Below are 20,748 nucleotides of genomic sequence, written 5' to 3' on the forward strand. Positions count from 1 at the left end.
AATAGGATGAAATTGAATAGTGAAAAGTGCAAGGTCATGCACTTAGGGATTAATAACAAGAATTTTTGTTTTAAATTGGGGATTTACCAGTTGGAAGTAACAGAAGAGGAGAAGGACCTCGGAGTATTGGTTGATCACAGGATGACTATGAGCCGCCAATGTGATGTGGCTGTGAAAAAAGCTAATGTGATCTTGGGATGCATTAGGGGAGGTATTTCCAGTAGAGATAAGGAGGTGTTAGTACCATTATACAAGGCACTGGTGAGACCTCATCTGAAATACTGTGTGCAGTTCTGATCTCCCATGTTTAAGAAGGATGAATTCAAACTGGAACATGTACAGAGAAGAGCTGCTAGGATGATCCAAGGAACTGAAAATCTGTGTTATGAAAGGAGACTCAAAGAGCTTGGCTTGTTTAGCCTAACCAAAAGAAGGCTGAGGGGAGATATGATTGCTCTCTATAAATATATCAGAGGGATAAATACCAGGGAGGGAGAGGAATTATTTAAGATCAGTACCAATGTGGACACCAGAACAAATGGATATAAATTGGCCATCAGGAAGCTTAGACTCGAAATTAGACAAATGTTTCTAACCATCAGAGGAGTGAAGTCCTGGAACAGCCTTCCAAGGGGAGCAGTGGGGGCAAAAGACATATCTGGCTTTAAGACTAAGCATGGTAAGTTTATGGAGGGGATGGTGTGATGGGATAGCCTAATTTTGACAATTAATTGATCTTTGACTACTAGCGGTAAATATGCCCAATGGCCTGTGATGGGACACTAGACAGAGTGAGATCTGAGTTACTACAGAGAATTCTTTCCTGGGTGATTGGCTGGTGATTCTTGCCCACATGCCCAGGGTTTAGCTGATCACCATATTTGGGGTCGGGAAGGAGTTTTCCTCCAGGGCAGATTGGCAGAGGCCCTGGGGGGGGGGGGGTTTCGCCTTCCTCTGCAGCATGGGGCACTGGTCACTTGCTGGAGGATTCTCTGCACCTTGATTTGTCTTTAAACCATGATTTGAGGACTTCAGTAGCTCAGATATAGGTTAGGGATTTATTACAGGAGTGGGTGGATGAGATTTTGTGGCCTGCATTGTGCAGAAGGTCAGATTAGACAATCATAATGGTCCCTTCTGACCTTAAAGTCTATGACTCTATGAAATTTTTCAATTTGAAACAATTCTTAAAACAAATTAGTTCATTTTTTCCAAAGGTTAAAAAAACACATAACTGAAATGAAATGTTTTCTTTTTGGTCAAACAAAACGTTTTTTGTTTTGTTTTTGTTTTTACATGAAATTAAACTTCTTTGACTTTTTCAGTTCACTGAAACTTTTACAAAAATATCTTGAATTTTTCCAAAACAATTTTTGTTTTCAAGTTTTGAGTCAGCCACTGAACCAAAAAAATTAGTTATTCGCACAGCTTTCCTCGTAATCCACTTAGGTATTTTTGACAATGTTACCGTTTGTCTGTATTTACATATAGATATCAATATGTGACATTGCAACTCCTTGCACACCCATGGCACCATTATACACAAAAGTTCAATAACAATGACAGGTGAGGACAATGCCTTCTGATGGTATGTTAGTGCTGCATTTTGTGGCCAAACAGTGTTAATAGGCTGTTGGGGAGCACATTGCTTGAGACAGCTGAGGTTCACGATAACAGATATTTAATTTGATGTATTTAAAGCTTTTCAGCCTGGAGTATCACTCCTGTTGCTGGAGAGGTAGGGTGGGGTACACAATTATTGCCTTTCCCTCTTGCAGACCCCTATAGCTCACACAAGGAGGATGTAAAAGCAGCAAAGAGTCCTGTGGCACCTTATAGACTAACAGACGTATTGGAGCATGAGCTTTCGTGGATGAATACCCACTTCGTCAGATGCATGTACAGGGAGGATGCAGCTTTTCAAATGACAAAGGTATTTCCTGAGAGAGCCCAACCTCAAGGCTATGTCTGCACTAGGGATTTGTCCCAGTTTCAGTCATCAGCAGCCCAGCCACTGATGATGTGGCCCAGTGCAAACCCCTAGAGTAGACAGGACTGTTAAACTGCAATTTGCACTGTTGCAATTTATCCTGGTTTCAAGCAAGGGTGAACCACACCCAGGGCTGACTCTAGGCACCAGCGCTCCAAGCATGTGCTTGGGGTGGCACTTTCCAAGGGGAGGCACTCCGGCTCCTTTTTTTTGTTTTTTGCTTAGGGTGCAAAAAGCCAGGAGCCGGCCCTGAGCGGAGGTGAGCTGCAGCGATGGGGGGCGCGGGGAGGGCTGCAGGAAGTAACCCTGGGGGTGGGCAGAGGAACTGTTCCCCCTCAGCTCACCTCCGCTCCACTGCCACCTGCTCCCCTGAGCACACTGCTGCTCCGCTTCTCCCCCCTCCCTCCCAGGCTTGCTGTGCAAATCAGTTGTTTTGTGGCAAGCCTGGGAGGGATGAGGGAGAAGCGGAGCAGCGGTGGCACACTCAGGGGAGCAGGCGGCAGTGGAGTGGAGGTGAGCTATAGCAGTGGGGGGCGCGGGGAGGGCCACAGGAAGTAACCCTGGTGTGGCAGAGGAACTGCCCCCCCAGCTCACCTCTGCCTCCTCCCCCGAGCCCACTGCCGCTCCGCTTCTCCCCCCTCCCACCCAGGCAAGCCTGGGAGGGAGGGGTAGGAGGGGAAATGTGGTGTGCCCAGGGGAGGAGGCGGGGCCAGGGATTTGGGGAAGGGGTTGGAATGGGGTGGGGAAGGGGCGGAGTTGGGGCAGGTTCTGGGGGGCACGGGAAAATTTTTTTGCTTGGGGCAGCAAAAAACTTGGAGGCAGCCCTGACCGCACCAGTGGTGACACCGGTGTGTGCAAGGTATAACATTGCTTAAATGGAGTTGCTTGTACTGCAGTGCTTTCTGCAAGCACCATGCATGGCCATAGAAATTTCAGTCTCCTCTGATGCCGCACAGCAGTTCCTGGTGAAGCAGCCCAAATGGTATGTGAGAAATGGAGATGAAGCCAGTTGTGGGTTTTTTTTCCAGTACTGTAAAGTATTACAAGGACCTTGCTATGCATCTCTGCTTTCCTCTGTTCTCCTGTATGTTTGGGTGTGATTTAGTGGGTATGGCTTGTGGCCAGATCTAGACAGAATCTCAAAACACATACAGTGACATAGTGAGGATTATTTTATAGAGGGGTAAACAAATCTCTTTTTTCCCCTCCCCTTAGCAGTAAGTTGGTAAAGCCAGTGAATTTTAACAGAGCCCTAAAAAAAATAAAATAAAAGTGTCTGCCTGTTTCCTAGGTACACCACATTACCCACAGCTAGTCTTACCACTCCCCAAGAAAGTTTGTGCAAGTCCTAAAATAATTTCATCCCACTGGCCCACAAATATTCCCATTTGGTAAGCCTTATATAGAGTAATTATTGTTTAACATGGCACCACAGCTAGGTCAGGGTTTATTTTGGGTTCTGTGTTATAAAAAGCTGTTTGTAAAAAAATTACTCTGTTTGCCGATCTGTCATTTTGAACAAATGGGTCTAGAAACTTGTTAGTTGACTTTGTTGTTGTTTGTTTTGCCTTAAGAGTCTGCATTCATCAAAGTGCTGGCATCAGTACCAAAGCCATCTAGTCATCGCAGCCTAGTGTATTTAGACATCTCTGCACTTTAATTATAAAAATGTAACTGGTAGGTAGCCAGGTGCTGTGGGACTATTGACCTATGTTGATGGGAGACACGTGTTTGGAAGAGGGGGTTAAAACTTAAGAACCACAAATGTAAGAGACTGAATATCATGGGCAGGTAATAGGTGTGACCTTTGAGGAGGAAGTTAAGCTAAGAATCTTACCTGCTTCACTTTTCACTGCTTTCCAAATGGCACTTAACACTTTAAATGCTCAAAGCGCAGCATGGCTGTTAGGCAACTAATTCTCACAACTGCTTTGTAAGGTAGGCAAATGTATTAGTCCTGTTTTTCAAATGGAGAAATTGAGGCAGAAAGAGGTAAGTGGATTCCCCAGGCCACATGGGTGAGTTAGCTTGGATTAGAACAAAGTTGCTTCTGGCTTCTATCCTTATGCTCATTTCTCCAGACCATGCTGCTTCAGATAGCAAAGTTCTTTCTAATTTTAATAACTGGTTGTACAAACTACCATGTGTATTTATAACAATTGCTTTGCCCATTTCTGAAATGCAGCTACCTCGGGGGGTGGGAAATAGCTGCTGTTTAATGGTGCGTAGCAAAACTTTGCAGTATTTTAGAACAGGATTGGAAGAATATTGCTGTCAATAATTCAGTTATGTAATTACTCAGTTGGAACTTGGCCAAGACATCCAAATTAACACCACATACTCTTACAAAGATGGTCATAGCATCTTTAATGATCACAAAGGAGAAAAGTGTTATCTAGGAGTTAGAGGAAGGATCTCTGAGTTAGGACTCAGATTTAGTTCTTAATTTTCCCAGTGTCTCATTGCATGACTCGGAGGAATTCTTCTCACCTTTCTATGCCTCAGTTTTATCCATAAAATGGAGTTAGTAATACTCGTTTACTGTGAATGGGGCAGGTTAGGGGCTAAATGAATGTTTGTAAAGCCTTTTATGACCTAGAGCAACAAGTGTAACAGTATTATTACAAGTGGTGTGGATCTTGGCTTTATTAATGGGACGCCTTCTCTGTAAGTGGTGCTCACGCAAAGAAGGCTGGGACCAAATGGAGGAACCGAATGTAGATAGAGTTCATTGTTATCTGTGGGGGAAATTATCCAAGGCACGCATCGCAGTTGTGTCCACACACATTGTCAAGGTTCCTTTCCCGCTCTGAACTTTAGGGTACAAATGTGGGGACCTGCATGGACACTTCTAAGCTTAATTACTAGCTTAGATCTGGTAACTCTGCCACCATCCAGAAATTTCAGTGTCTGGATCACTTCTTGTCCCCCCACAAAACCTTCCCCTCCCTGGGCAGCCTTGAGAGGCTTTTTCACCAAGTTCCTGGTGAACCTCGATCCAACCCCTTGGATTTTAACATAAGGAGAATTTAACCATTCCCCGCCTCCTTTCCCCCACCAATTCCTGGTGAGTCCGGATCCAATCCCCTTGGATCTTAAAACAAGGAAAATCAATCAGGTTCTTAAAAAGAAAGCTTTTAATTAAAGAAAGAAAGGTAAAAAATCATCTCTGTAAAATCAGGTTGGAAAAATACTTTACAGGGTACTCAGATTCATATAGCCCAGAGGAACCCCCTCTAGCCTTAGGTTCAAAGTTAGAGCAAACAGAGGTAAAATCCTCTCAGCAAAAAGGAACATTTACAAGTTGAGAAAACAAAAATAAGACTAACACGCCTTGCCTGGCTATTACTTACAAGTTTGAAACATGAGAGACTGATTCAGAAAGATTTGGAGAGCCTGGATTGACGTCTGGTCCCTCTCAGTCCCAAGAGTGAACAACCCCCAAAACAAAGAGCACAAACAAAGACTTCCCTCCACCAAGATTTGAAAGTATCTTGTTCCCCCATTGGTCCTCTGGTCAGGTATCAGCCAGGTTTACTGAGCTTCTTAACCCTTTACAGGTAAAAGAGACATTAACCCTTAACTATCTATTTATGACACACATAAAATGACATATTTTTGCTCCAGAGAATGTACAGTCTAAGATAGATAAATATACAGCAGATTGACATGTTTGCTGGACAGGTACATAATTGTATTGGGGAGTTTTTCTAAGTTCTAAGGTGCTGTTTTCTCTTCTGTTTATGGGACCTTTCATTGTGTAACTCCTTAACTTTTAAGAGGAGCTACCATTTTAAGAAGATTTTGAAGGTTTTTACCCACACGAATATGCTCCATAGAGCCTCTGAGTTTCCAAATTATTGATTAAGGCGGGAGTTGGTTGTTTTGTATCAGGACGGGTGAAGTGGTTGGAACAAAATAGGAACCAGACCAAACCTCCTTCTAAAATTTAAACCAAACTTGTTTGTGAGGCATTTGTTTTCATAATGGGGTGTCTGAATTTTTTTTCATTGACCAAGAATACCAACAGAAAAGCCTTTGCACATGGTACTTCAGGTGTCACAGGAAGCAGGTTGTATTGTGATATACGGAATCATGGAAAACAAAGATGGATACAGATTATCGCACAGCTTGAATTCTAACTTTGCCTCCTTTGTTTATCACAGACCACACCCTGCATGAGACTCTGTACAGCCCATAGAGACATCTACTGGCTGAATAATACCCTGCAAGTAAACAGATAGAAGAAGAAGCTGAAGTTGAAAAGAGCTGCTTCTCCTGGTGTTTCCAGTCTGAAAGGAGGGGATATTTTGTTTCCTTCTCTATATTTTCTGCCATGTCATGCCCCGATCCAGGTTTTCCTCTGCATGCATTCTGAGCCATCTTCCCTCTGAATCCTGACCTGCAGAAGAGTGAGGAGAAAACAGTTTTTCATGCTGATCTATTTTTGTTGATGTAGATCACTGCTGTTCAGAGTTGGCTGAGAAAAGGGGCAGGCTCAAGACCACTTCCTTTGCTTGAGGAACGCAGCTACCGCACTAGCACAGGACTGGCCTGGGGAACACAGCAGAAAACAATTTTCAGGGTAAGGAAACAACATTTCCAACTTGTGCAGCAAAATGAGCTGCAGCAGAACAAGGTTTAACCTGTCATAATGCTGGCCATAGCAGCACAGGCAATAAACCCCATAGTCTCCTTATTCACCACCCCAACAGTTGAGATTTGTTGGGATACTTTTCATAAAGACTATGCTTGTCTACAGTATCTCTGTTGATGGCATATCTAATGGACCCATCATGGTTAGATCTCAGCACAAACAACGTCTCAGAGACCCCAGATGTAGACTCTGTAGAGTTTCAGCGTCAGGATGTTCTCAATAAGAGGGCCTCCACTCCTGAATTTGCTTGCCACATTGGTCTGACAGAGCTTGAGTTGGTTGATCTGCAAGGCATGCCTAGAAATCCTGTATATTCTTAAATAAATGCCTGGAGTAAGCCAGGCTTTTGATTCGGACCTCTTATTTGTATGGACTATTGTCATCTCGGCCATTCTAATTTGAGGTTTTACTTCTCTATAACTGCACACAGAGAGCATAATGGGCACCTGTTTTACATGTTTAAAAAGAGAGAGATTTTCCTTGTCCATTAATTTTCTTTCTTTGACATCGTCTGTACCACTCCTAGTGTTTAGGTGGGAGGAAACGGAACCCAAGCATTTGAAGTGGCACTGAGGATCAAAGAGAAAATAGGAAAATTTCTCTCTCTCTTAAGCTTCTTTCTTTGTGTATTTCTGCAACCAATCTTAGCTATAATTCCTCCCAATCAAGCTTCTGGACAACGTGAGGGAAGCTTGCTACCTGTCCTTTAAATAGCTACATGAATGTGCATTAGGATATGACTACACTGCAATAAAACACCCACGGCTGGCCTGGGTCAGCTAACTCAGGTTTGCAGGGTGTGGGCTGCGGGGCTGTAAAATTGCTTTGTAAACATTTGGGCTCAGTCTGGAGCCCGAGCTTTGGGAACCCATGAGGAGGTAGGGTTGCAGTACCCAAGCCCTATGAGCCCAAATCAGCTGACCCGGGCCTGCCACAGGTGTTTTTATTGAAGTGTCGCTGTACTCTTAGTCCTTGACTAGGAGGAGGGCTTACTTCTAGCGATTAGGGAGGAGTTCAGTCTCTACGTTCCTCCAGTCACAGGCTCCTCTGTTGGGCAATTGGCTGCCAGTGGTGATCTTCATGATCAGTTTTAAAGCTGTGTAAAATATCTGACTCTTTGTTTTGCTTCTTCATATCACATGAAATGTGCACAATGCATGCTCTCAATGCGGAGCCACCTTTGCTCAAAATGGGCTTTTTTATGGACAACCTTTGCAAGCTGGTGGTCTCCTGCTTACGTCCACTGGAGTCCTATTTCACATTTCACCCTGGTCTTCAAGGGCATCAGATAGCCACTCCCTCTCTGGCATGCACTTCTGCCCGGGGAAGGTCTTCTGTTGAGGCAGAAAGGGACCACCCCACCAATAATGCAGCAAGAGCTGGGAACGCTCCGAGTGAGCTCCATCCCTGAAGCATGCTAGGGATAAAGCACCATCTTTGTTGTAGCTCAGAAGAGCGTTGGTGGCCTTGTTTAGAGCCAGGAGCATTTTCCCACTGCATTGTGGGACACATGTGAGCTACCTGCCCACCCTAAAAGAGCCTCGCGAGGACTGGACGAGGCAGAGGACCATATCAAATAATCTCCGAAAGAGCCTTCTGAGGAGGACATATGACATGCTACTGAAGCAATGGAAAACTACTTTCCCTCTGCCCCCATGCACCTCCTCCATCTTATTACCTGAATCTTCTACCCCAGGGAAAATCTGACCAAATTTAGCTCAATAGATTAAATAGGCTGCTAGCAAGCAACAGTGTTGGGTGTGTCCAGACATAATGCCAATCCCACAAGGCTTGGTGTGTCCTTAACTCCTATTAACTTGTATGGAAGTTGAGGCTCTTAGCATCCTGCAGGATCAGAGCCCTGATTCCAGGTTTTAGGTGCTGTGGTGACTGGGGAGAAGGACGACTTTTCATTTACAGCCGCCCACTGCGTTGCTCTGATATCTAACTCTGCCATCTGAAAACCTCTACAAGCACGGCCAATATGGCTGTATGGCAGCAGCCAGTGCTCCAACTTGTAGGATAATACAGAGCTTATCTGCATGCAGAGACATAGACAGCAAGAGATTTAATGCAAATGTAGCATCTAGCAGCCTTGGTGCCTTCTTGCAAACTATTGATTAGATGTCTGATTTACTTTCCCTTGATAATAGACCATAGGAATAAGCCAATAGAAGGAGGAGGAAGAAAACCTGTCATGATCATTCGATGCAGCTGGCGAGCCAGTGGAGAGACAAAGCCATCTGATTGGGTTAGAATAAAGCTGGGGTTGGGGGAACTGTCTTAGCAACAGCAGAAAACTACTCCTCCCTTCTGTGCCCACTGTACAGCCACAATGGAAAGTTCCTGATTATATTCCTTGATGCTTTTTTTTCACTACAGCCCTATTTGAACATAACTAGTTTGGTTCAGTGTTTGCCTGTTTACCTGATCACTCCATGGTCCTTTAGAAAGAATGAAAGGGTTTCTGTTTTCCTGACCAATCTTATTAAAACCCAGTATTGATCTCCAGGTAAAATAATACACCATTATCGAAATTTCCTTCGTTTTGAAATCCCTCTGTGTGGGCATCTCCGGCTAAAAATGAAGGTGTTTTTTTTTTGTCTTTTGGGGTTTCCAGTATCTTACTGTGGATGCATTTCCAAAGCAGATGAAACAGTGCAAAACTGTCACCTCCAGTTTGATTTGATTTTTATGGTACAATATTACATTCTAAGGGAGACAGCCAGTTCTTGTGGTTAGAGCTGGAAACCCGGGTTAGTATGTGCAGCTCTGCCAAGGACTTGCTGTGGAAAGGTGGGCAAATCACTTCACCTTTCCAGGTCTCATTTTCTCCAGACTCCATCTGGATCTATCCTGCCACTAACACAATCCACACCAGCCTGCACCATGGCTGGTGCTTATGTCCTAGTCTTAGAGTTTAATGTTCGCAAAATGTGTTGAGATCCTAAAATGAAAGATATCTTCTCTGCCAGGTGAATGCCACTGAATAACATTGAGATCCCACAGTAAGGACATTCCTTTATTGCTGGATAGGTGAAATCTTCAGTTTCCTGTACTACACGTACACAATTTGGGGAGCCAGCCGGGTCTGGTTGCTAGGTCACTGGCCTGGGAATAAGGAGAAAAGAGTTCTAATCTCAACACGACCACTAACCTGTGTGATCTTAGACAACTCACTTCAACTCCTCACACCTATTTTCTCTTCAGTCTTTTGCCTGCCTTATACTTAAGGCAGGGGCTGTTGTTATTGTGACATGTACATACAGCCCCTAGCACAATGGGGTCCTGATCGGACGCATGGCTGCTGGGCACTACCCTGAGATAATAATGAGGTGTTAGCAGTGGGCTTTTTTTTTGACTAAATCAAGTGAAAATGCAAAGGGCAATTTAAAAAAAAATTGACACTGGAGATTAGCTGAACGTTTATTGGAAACCAAACTTAGGCATTTTGAGTCCTCTCTGGAGATGACCTTCATTGTCCTCTTCTCACCTGCTGCCATGTTCAGCTCATAAGCATTCACACTTTTATCTCACTATTTTCATGCTGATAATAGGCATAGATTTTGTTAGTCCTGCATCTGTTGAGACGGCGGGTACGATAATAGAAGCACCGCCCGGACCAATATATATTGGCCTTGTCTTAGGAGCGTGTCCAATAATGTCTAGGTCAGGGAGCCTTTAACTGCAGAGTCAGGGAATTTAGTCAGCTGTCATCGCTCCTTAATTAAAAATAGCAGAGACTCACTTGCATTCCATTGTTATGTGTTAACTCATGTGTCATCTGTCCTCTTCTCACCAACTGACCACCACCTCACCGTGAAAAAAGAGATGATGTGCACAAGCTTAACACGTACAAAGACCATGTGGCAGGTTTTAAAAGAGAGCACATTTAAGAAAGAAAATACTTTTTCATTCAATACATAATTAACCTGTGGAACTCATTGCTGTGAGATGCTATTGAGACCAAGAGGATAGCAGGAATCAAAGGAGGATTGGAACTCTATAATTATGTGGGATGTCCACTTTAATGCTTCAGGGCATAAGCCAAACAATAACAGCCTGGGGTTAGGAAGAAACTTTTCTAATGGGAAAATTAACCCATAATTTTCCACTATGGAGTTTCTTGCTCCTTCCTCTGAAGCAACAGATCCTGTGCTGTCAGAGACAGACTGGACTGTCAGTTTGGTCCAGTCAGGCTGTTCCTGTGTTCCTATATACATAACTGATTGAATTCCTCACTTCCCACTAAATGGAATCCTACAATCTCTCTGCTTGCTATCACCTTGCAGTAGGTTTCACTAATTTCACTGTGAAATTCCTGAGGGGTCAGTGAGATGGAAGGTTACACAAAGGCCCGGAAGCTGCAGGGAGAGATAAATAGTGTGTTGTAATATATTTATTGAATGAAAATGCAGCTATCTTCCCTCTTCCCCACCAAAAAAAAAAAGGTGTGTTGAGGGGATACATTGCCTGATGGAGATGTCATTTAACACTTGGAGGCAAGGAACAGGTCTGGCAGTGGGGAGAATGTTTCTGGTTGCTGCTACTACAAATAAATCATGGTGGAATTACATGATTCTAATCATACTTACACCAAAGTCTATTAATTTCAATGAAATTACTCCTGGTATGCATCAGCATAAGTGAAAAGAGAATCGTGCCCAATATGTATCTGACCTGTTACCTACGTCCACAGAAATGTATGTGCAGGTCCATTTGATTGATGTGGGGCCAAATTCAATCCCTGGTTTAATTTCACTAAAGTCAATCATAACATTGGGGTGAATTTGGCCATTTGTGTTCAATTACTATTATTTAGAACATTTAATATGGTTGTGCCTGGGGACCATCCAAGAACAGGGCCCTGTTGTGCAAAGCACTGTACAAATACAGAGAAGTAGAGAGGCCTTTCCCCAAAAACACATGAACAAGAAGTCATGTAACAGTTTAGTAACTTAACGTCACCCAGTGGGTCAGTAGCTAAACTTGACTGGTTTCCACTCTGGGTATTTTAAAAGAATTAGGTGCTCAACTCCCATTGAATTTTAATAGGATCTGGGCGTCTTACTGCTTGCTATGGGTTCTTTTGAAAATCACAGCCTCAACTACTTTGTAGTCCAAGCAGGTATTGTGACATGGATTTATAGCTATTTGTGTTACTGCTCACTGAAACCTTTGACCAGTCAGACATGTAGAGATCACTTTCAGTTGAAACCACTTGTCAGCTCATGTATTCCAAGAAGGGTTGCCACTTGTGGCTGCTAAAACAGAGCAGGCATGATGCACACAGCTCACCAGTTGTCTGGAATCTATTCTCAGCCTTTCCTGCCATTGTAAGGACAGCACTCAGCTGCTACATGGAGGACCTCTTCTAAAATACTTTCTGTAAAGAAATAGACTGAAACACAGTGCGTATGACAAGAGCTAAAATTATTCTAACTCCTCCAGAGTTTTCCCAGGAAGCTTTCCTTTGACCCTCAGAGTGGAGGCCTGATATTGTGAAAGTGAAACCACTCTGTCCAGGCTCATATCATTCATCCACAACCACAGCCCACTATCCATCTGTTCTATGAGTAAACCAAGGGCTGTTTTCCAGGACTGTCAGTCCATCAGCCCAAATCTGCAAGCTGCAATAAATCCATGTGGTGCAAACAGCAGGCACAACTATCTCTGTATTCCCCATTCTGCAAGGATAGTAGGATTAGAAGAACCATCATCCTTTGGCTTCGTAAAAGTAGGATTCTTATACTTGAGCTGGAGAAGGCCAGCTTTAGCCAATAGCAGGGGCAGGTTTCATAATCTCTCTGTGGCCTAGCTGTTAGAGTGGGACATTGCTTGCTCATGCACACAAAGCTAGCATGTTACAAAGCCCTCTTTGTGTGGAACTACCATTGACTTCACTGGGAGGTTCATGTGCAGACCAGTGACAAAATTAGGATACTTGGTGCCCTTCCTGGCAGTGGTATGATTCCTTTACAGTGGAAATGCATTCACAGCCTGGAAATGGAGCCCCCAATTCATCGAAAGCTTCTCTAAATTGTATAAATCTTTGGCGTGAATCTGGCCCAGTGCTTCATTTGTGCCAGGGCTTGCCATGTCAGTTATGAATGTAAACAAATTGCTTGAGCCCCGGCAGCTTTTTCATTACAAATTAAGCACTGATCTGGTCCCCTATTCAAAGAAAAACGGAAGAATTAATAGAACAGGAATTCTCAACCTTTTTCTTTCTGAGCCCCCCCAACATGCCATAAAAACTCCATGGTCCATCTGTGCCACAACAGGTGGTTTTCTACATAGAAAAGCCAGGGCTGGCATTAGGGAGCAGCAAGCTGGGAAATTGCCTGGAGCCCCATGCTACAGGAGCCCCTGCAAAACTAAGTTGCTCAGGCTTCGTCTTCAGCCTAGGGCTTGGGGCCCTAAGCTTCAATCCTGTGTGGTGGGGCTTCAGCTTTCTGTCCCGGGCCCCAGCAAGTCTAATGCCCACCTTGCTTGGCGAATCCCCAGAAACCTGCGCGCAGCCCTCCCAGGGGCCTGGGGCCCCTTATTGAGAACCACTGTAATAGAGGAACCAGGGGAAGCTAACTGGTTTTGACTGAGTTTTGTTTTGAGATTTTAGGTTCTTTCAAAGAGATCTTCAAGGTGTGCTAATCCAGAGAGATTCAAATTTCAAGTCAAGGTTCACATGGACCCCTAGGAAGCAAAGTCATCCAGTTTGGGGCAGATCCAGAACAAATTTACGTTAAACTGTTGAGAGGGATAGAGAACTATGAAAACATTTCAGAACCTCAAAAAAGTTTAGTTCCAGTTTGGTTCTAGAGTGATTCCAAACTTCATCTGAGGGTCTCAAAGCGCTTTATAAAGGTTAAGCCTCATGACGTCCTTGTGAGGTAGGTTAATCCCATTTTACTGATGTGGTAATTGAAGCACAGAGAGGTTAAATCCAACATTTTTTAGTTTCTACTAATTTTGGGTATCCAATTTGAGAAATTAATTTTTCAGTGGTTCTTACCCCTGCTTTTCCCATTGACTTCAGTTGGAGCTAGAGGTCTCCACACTTCTGATAATCATTTCCTAGATGTCTCATGCTGGACATCCAGTGGACGGTAAAGAAGCTGAAGTGACGTGTCCATGGTGTCACGGAGAATCTGTGGCAACGTTAGGACTAGTACGCATGTCTCCTGATTCCAAGTCGCCTGCTTTAACCCCTAGATCACACTTTCTGTTTGATCCAATGTCGACCTTAAAGAAAATCTGTCAGTTAATATTTCTCCACTGCTGGTCATTCTTAAAACTAGAAAATAACACTCCTGTAATCTTTCTCCACTGTATCGAAGTCTTCGTCTCCTCTCTAGAAACCCTAGAGGCTTCTTATCTTCATGTCAGTGGAGACGTTTTCAGACTGCACCAAACTTTTTTCAGACTAATTAAGCTCTGATGACTTCAGCTGTATTTGCAGCTCCTGATTAAGGCCATGATACTAATTAAACTCTTAGATGATTAAAAATGCAAATAGTCAAACCTGTGTTCAGCAGCAGGTTTCCATTTTCAAGCTTCGGGACAGCAGAGTGACTATGTGGCGGAGTCTCTAGTGGAAACAGGCTTTTTTAAAACTATTTAGCTACATTCCACTTCATGCAGAAGTAACATTGGCTGCTGGGGTAAACATCTCATCTGTCTCACAGCTAAAGAAGAAGGTTTGATTAAAACACAACCCCTCACCACCATCTTGCCTATTGGTGCCCTAGCTGTGACAGTCTCAGCAGAGAGGCCAAGAAACCAAATGAGACATGAGCATTGAATTACTCTGTTGACTCTATAGGCTGATCTTGCTCCCACAGAAGTCAGTAGCAAAACTCTCAGTGGGTGGAAACTACCCCTGTGCAGAGGGCGTAAGTGGGATTGAAGAGGAGCATAGGCCCTGTATACAGAAGTGCATTAAACACAATGGCAGTACAATTGGGTGGGCCTTAGGAGAGGTCCCATTAGGTCAGGATTGAGCCTTATTGGCCAGGTGGTGTGAAAGATACTTTCACTGCTGCTGCCAGTGCCATATCTGGACCACAGAGAAGGCTTTCCTCTCCAGGGCTGAAAATTCAAGATATTTCATTGACGTCACGAACCTAGGAGCCTAGGGATTTCCATACTGGATCAGCAGAGGGGTTTCTGTACTTAAGTATCCTGTCTCCACCAGTGATCAGTACCTGATCCTTCAGAGCAAAATGTAAGAACCCTGGAACAGGCAGTTATAATTGTAATGTGCCCAGAGGGAAAGTTTCTTCATAATTTCTGTTAGTTATATTCATAGTAAAAGAAAATGAAAAAACAAACGGAAGGACCCCATAGGGATGCAGCTAGGGCTGGTCACATCGAATGAGCCAGATCCTCAGTAGGCAAAAATTGGTATATATATCACTTGGAGTTGCATCAATTTATAATAGCTGAGGATATGGCCCCATTAACTCCAATGGATGATGCTGATTTCCACTAGCTGAGGATCTGGCCTATTATCTCGAACTGATTCCAGTCGAATAGTTCTGGTGATGTTAAATTGTGTCTCTGTTGTTTAGGTGATGATCTTTTTTTTTTTAAACAAGACTCTCCTTTTAATAGGCTAAAACAAAAGAGTAAGAGGTAAGTACTCCATATACAAATGGTAGATTTTATCCACCCAGTGACAGTGGGATGCAGGTGTTTCACAGCCGGCCCAAGTTAACAAGGACAGACTTGTTGGCCAAATACCAAAATGATAAAATTGTCCAGAGAGAGGAAAAAAAAGAAAATCAGAAGAGTTATTCCATGCTGAGGTTTTGTACTTTTGTGTCTCCTGAAGTGAACACATAGGTGAGTAATCAAAGGTTTGAAAAGTCATTTGACCCCTCCAGCGTACCCTCTGAATTAGAACGCAAACCATCTGAACCCCACGCCACAGCTCTCCTTAAAGGCTGCAGGTCTGATTCTGATCACTGTTATACCAGTGTAAATCCAGAGTAACTCCCTTGGAATTAATGGAGTCGCTCTGGATTTCAGATTCTAGCCTGCTGGATATCTCTATGCCAGAATAACATTTGGAGTCTTGCCCTTTTACAGGGTATCACCATATTAATGGGCTTCTCTTCTCCAGAGCTGATGAGAAATCTCAGAGGATTGTCTCATTTTAATCAGTCCCGCTCAGCCAAAATTTGCACTCAAAGGAAATAGAAGCTATGAAGACAAGGCAGCCCAGTTGCTGTTCTGCAGCCTCCCATCATCATTCACTTCAGGGCCAGATCTGTGGTGCCAGTCCCTATGCTTTGTCTAGACATTGTAATGCTGATGGCAAGTCAGCGGGAGGAAGGAGGTACCATGTCTGTACTGAAATGTCATGCCCGTCCTGACTGCTTTGGAAATGGTGCTGCTTTGGAAAGCTCATGTTATGAAGCAACAAATCTAAGATGTTATGTATATGGATGTAAGTGAAATTGCAGCTCCTGAGAAATGGATGCAGAAGTTTAAAAGAAGAGATGGGCCTGACCCCCTAAGTTTGCATCCAAAACCACGTTCAAGGATTTTGTTCAGCCCATTGTATAGATAGGGACCCAGACACGATGGTTATGAGTGTATCCAAAATAGATTTAGTTTTAGATTTAATACAGTAGGTCCCAGTCACTAATCGTAGATCCAGGAAGGCATCCAAGGTTTGGTTCAGGTTCTTTTCTATCCAAGTAATTTTCTTGTATTTTTGCCTGCTTAGAAGAGGAAAGCAATAACCACTGAGTATTTTTTATTTCTCTTAGATCTCCCTTGGCAACTGGGTTGACTGGACTTCCACCAGGTGAGAAGAATCATAGAGACAAAGTTAGATTCAGAGGTGAGTATTTACCATGCATCATGTTGCCACATTTGAGGGTTCAGTTCTGCTCCTGCTGAAGCCACAGAGAATTTTGCTGTTAACTTCAGCAGGAACTGAATCTGGCCCTAAATATATATTTAATAGGTAATGAACATTTTTCCTAGATAATTTACCAAATGTCATTTGAATTTAAAATGAATTGTACTGTACTGGTACTTGGTTCAATGTTTGAAAATGTGCATTTAAATTGAAGCTGATGTGAAACCAAAAATGTAAAATGTCTTCCTCTGAGTGTGGAAACTTCATGGTATATTTTGGTTTCATGTGTGAGCCATGGGCAGTTTAGTTTTGCACGATGTTGATGTGAAAGGAGATGAAACTTTTTTTTGTTTTTGCCAGAGTTTCAAGTGAGGTCAGATCTTTAACTGGTGTAAATCTGTGTCTCTTTTGACTATGTCCATTTACAGACGCTAAGGATCTGCCCCTTTGAATATGAGGGTTGACTCAAAGCACAGCCCCCAACTCAGGGCTCACAAGCCCCAGGCAGAGCAGAGCTGAAGAAAATATTCACACAAACATCTTCACAGTTAACAAGTTCCATACAGTTCTAGTAATCAGGCAGAGCTTTAATCTGAGGATTCTGTGGCTTTGATCATTCCTTTAATTGACTTCAATGTGGGTTATGTACGTACAGCTGCTGAGGTGATAAGGTGCCAGTATAAACCTCATGCACTTTACGTTTGTGGCTTATTTTGTAACCAGAAATTCTTAATAAACATACAGCTTTATAATGTGAATGTTGTATGGAATTTCCCATTTTCTTTCTCATTCCTATGTGTATACACTTTAAGTATCCTAACTGTACATAAATGTACAATCACGATATGCCATGAACCCTGTTGCATAGAAATAAACATGATCTCTACGTATAGTGTTTCGGACTGGCCCAAATGCTGCAGACCTTAATCCATTTGAAGTCTGTGTAAGGATTGAATAAAAACTGTGTAAGGGCCACAGAATTTGGCATAAGCTTGTGAATTAGAAACACCATTTCTCCCTACCATTTAAGAACCTAAGGCTCTGATCAGCGGTCAAAGATCTTGCAATATAGTTAGGACTGGTCTGTGAGTTGGAGTGCACATCCCCCCCCAACACTTATCATAGATTGTTTGCTCTTTGTGCTTCATTTCAACATCTAGAAAATTGCAAACGGCATTACCAAAATAATTTGTTCATTGCCATTTGCAGGCATACTGCTTCTGAGACAAGAACCCTGCCATATAAATGAATTCAATTTCCAGTGACCAACGGGAAGCTCCAGAGTACCACAGAAGTAGCTGTTCTAGGAGAGGAGATGCCAAAAATCTGATGAGAGACCTTGTTCTTTTAGTCCTACATTCTGGCCTCGCAATTTGGGCATCAAGGTGAGGAAGAATATGTGTGGAGAGTAGGCATGGATGCAGGTCCCTTTAAGTACTAGAAATAGCCTTCTATATGGAACAATGGTGTGTCTCAGGACCCCTGTGTGCCCACCCCCTACCTTGCTACTGTGCAGAGAATGGTTAAAAGGGGGATGTGGAATGGGTGAAGACATAGGCTTAACTGTGATATTCACTATGTTTGGTGATGGTGTTAGTATTATTAGTTGTATAGGGGTAGCAACTAGAGGCCCAAATTATTATTTGTTGTTGTTATTTAGTGTTTGTATTTCAGTAGCCGATCTGTTCCCCGACCATAGACTAGGATCCCATTATGCTAGGCACTGCACAAACAAAGAACAAATAGCTGGCCCCTAACCCAAAGACCTTACAATGTAAGTATAAGACAAGAGATGACTGATGGAGACAGACAGGAGAGTGCAAGGAAACAGTGAGATAAGGTTGGTCAGCCTGGGCTGTATTGTGCAGGGTATGGTACATACACCTAACAATATGATGGTCCTTGCCCCAAGGAGTTTACAATCCAAGCCACAGCAGGTGGAAGGGAGGACAAGGAGACAATGAAACAGTTAAGATCACCACAGCAAGCAGCAGTCACAGCATACCAGCTGCCTAACCTGTCAAGAGTGTTGTAGGCATCACAACAGATGGGGAGGATCTAAGGAGAAATTTGAAGGAGGGTGGAGTAGTAACCTTGTATGTTCTTCTCTTAGGATTTACTTCTGCTCCTAGGCAGCACTTGCATTAATGCTAGGCTGGATTCCCCTGCCCTCAGCTCTGCTTATCACATGGTATATGTGCAATGCTCTATACCAGTCGTTCTTAACCTTTACTGCAGCCTGCACCCCTTTGGTTCTCAAAATACATTCTTGCGCCCCTTATCAAAAATCATTGAAGTAGGTCAGTTCTTTAAACCTAGATATATTGTTTGTTTATATATTACCATAATTATTAAAAAATGTATAATGTTAATAAATACATAGGTTTGATGAAACAAAGTAGTTGTACTTACATGCCTGTGCTTAATGTGTGTTTTCGATGATTTACCTTCTAAATAAACCTGGCATGTCTCCCCCGCCCCCCCGAAAGGGCATCTCGCACCCCCAGGGGGTGAGTGCACCCCAGGTTAAGAACCACTGCTCTATATCCATCTGCAGGATTGAGCCCTAAGTGCTGGAATGGAGTTTATAAATTAAAGGGCCAGATCCTCAGCTAGGGTGACCAGACAGCAAATGTGAAAAACCGGGATGGGGGTGGGGGGTAATAGGAGCCTATATAAGAAAAAGACCCCAAAATCAGGATTGTCCCTATAATATCAGGACATCTGGTCACCCCGTCCCCAGCTGCTGTGACTCAGTGGAGCTGCAGTGAAGACAACAGAACAGTGCTGGTTTACACCCACTGCAGATCAGCCCTATTGTCTTTCAGATGTAGCCTTTTCTGCCTGCCTCTGTCAAAGGCCGGCAAGTGTCTTCCCAGGAACCAATGTGCTGTTTTCTGCTGTGCTCCTGAGTTTCATTGTTTCAGCTTTGCTTGTGTCACTGTTCTTAATCTACTTCTGCCACACTTACAGTTTTTGTTGTTTGTTCTGAAATTTGGTCTCATTTGCTGTCGTCCTTGTGCCAGAAATCAGACAAAGTCAGAGGCAAGGGAGACTCGTCTGGCTTATGTCAGAATGCACCACTCTGGAGGATTGTTCCTGCTGTGTAGCTCCACCTGCTGGAACTGGCTCACAACATGGAGCTCACAAACCTCTAACACTTCCCTTGCTTTCCATCCAAGAGTATAGATTTGAAACTGAGCAGACAGCTGGTAGACTCTCTAACGCCAACCCATGTGTCTGGACCTCCATTGTTCTTGTTGAATCATATCTGTTCCCTATCCAAAGACTCTCCAGTCCATAAAACCAGGTGCCATGATTGTATTCCTACCTAAAATACCATCTTTCTATGCTCTTGGGACAGATCTCAATTTCATTTCAAATCTGTGATGGATTTTGCGGTGATTGAAGCATCTTAAGTTTCCTTTTTGGTTTCCAGAGACAAAGCCATTTTGTCCAAATCAACCCTAGATCTTTTTCCTGGTTCACTAGATAATCTCTCACTAGGGCATCTAAAGTTCCATCCTGGGTTGCTGTCTCTGAAATGTGATTGCTGGATCCAGTCTTTGAACCTCAATCTTTTCAGGTTGGATTAAAGCTAATGGCAGGTCTAGTGCCAACCTTCATTGCCTCATTCTTTTCTACTCTGCTCAGTAATTTACCCTGAAAAAGATTAGCAGAAGGACTTAAAGATTGGGGCTGCCTCTGATTCTCATGTCAGTTCTTCATCTCTATTGAATTTGCAAGAACTGAGTACAACATCCTCTATACCAGCCTCCATACAAAAATTAATAACACTGGCACTAAGGCCACAGAGGGTTTCCTGATGCTACCAAGAAGAGGGGTGCTAGCTACAGAGCAGGGATTTGCATCTTTATGTGCTGAGGATCTTGCAAACTCCAAAATGCATCTGCTTTGTTTCAGGTCATGTACTGCCTTGAATAGTTTGTGTGCTCTGCGTCCAGCTGCTGGAACTGGCTCAGAAGAACCTGAGATAAATATATGACACCTCTCCCTTGCTACCATGTCCCGCTGGCTATCTTGACTTGACTGTTTATATTGTTATGTCAACTTTATTTCTTATCAGGTAACTAAAGATGGGCCAAAAGAATGTGGAATGCTTTTCCATACCTCTACATACAGGGTCATTTGGAACCTCTACATACAGTGTCATTTGGAGGTCCACAGAAGGGACGGGCACTTTGCTACTGCACTAGTTACCCTTGGTGA

General features: G+C 43.4%; 1 long non-coding RNA gene across 1 annotated transcript in view; it reads left to right on the forward strand.

The window, feature by feature from the left end:
* Positions 1–18,855, forward strand: part of LOC127033783 (uncharacterized) — a 64,368-nt gene extending 45,513 nt beyond the window's left edge. Inside the window, exons 4-8 of the long non-coding RNA XR_007769210.1 lie at positions 1,779–1,933; positions 3,565–6,575; positions 16,424–16,497; positions 17,728–17,903; positions 18,431–18,855. This is a non-coding gene — a long non-coding RNA (uncharacterized LOC127033783). The remainder of the gene's footprint in view (positions 1–1,778; positions 1,934–3,564; positions 6,576–16,423; positions 16,498–17,727; positions 17,904–18,430) is intronic.
* Positions 18,856–20,748: the final 1,893 nt, after the last annotated feature.

Source organism: Gopherus flavomarginatus, chromosome 13, assembly GCF_025201925.1.
Source record: "Gopherus flavomarginatus isolate rGopFla2 chromosome 13, rGopFla2.mat.asm, whole genome shotgun sequence".
Classification (NCBI taxonomy): Eukaryota; Metazoa; Chordata; order Testudines; family Testudinidae; genus Gopherus; species Gopherus flavomarginatus.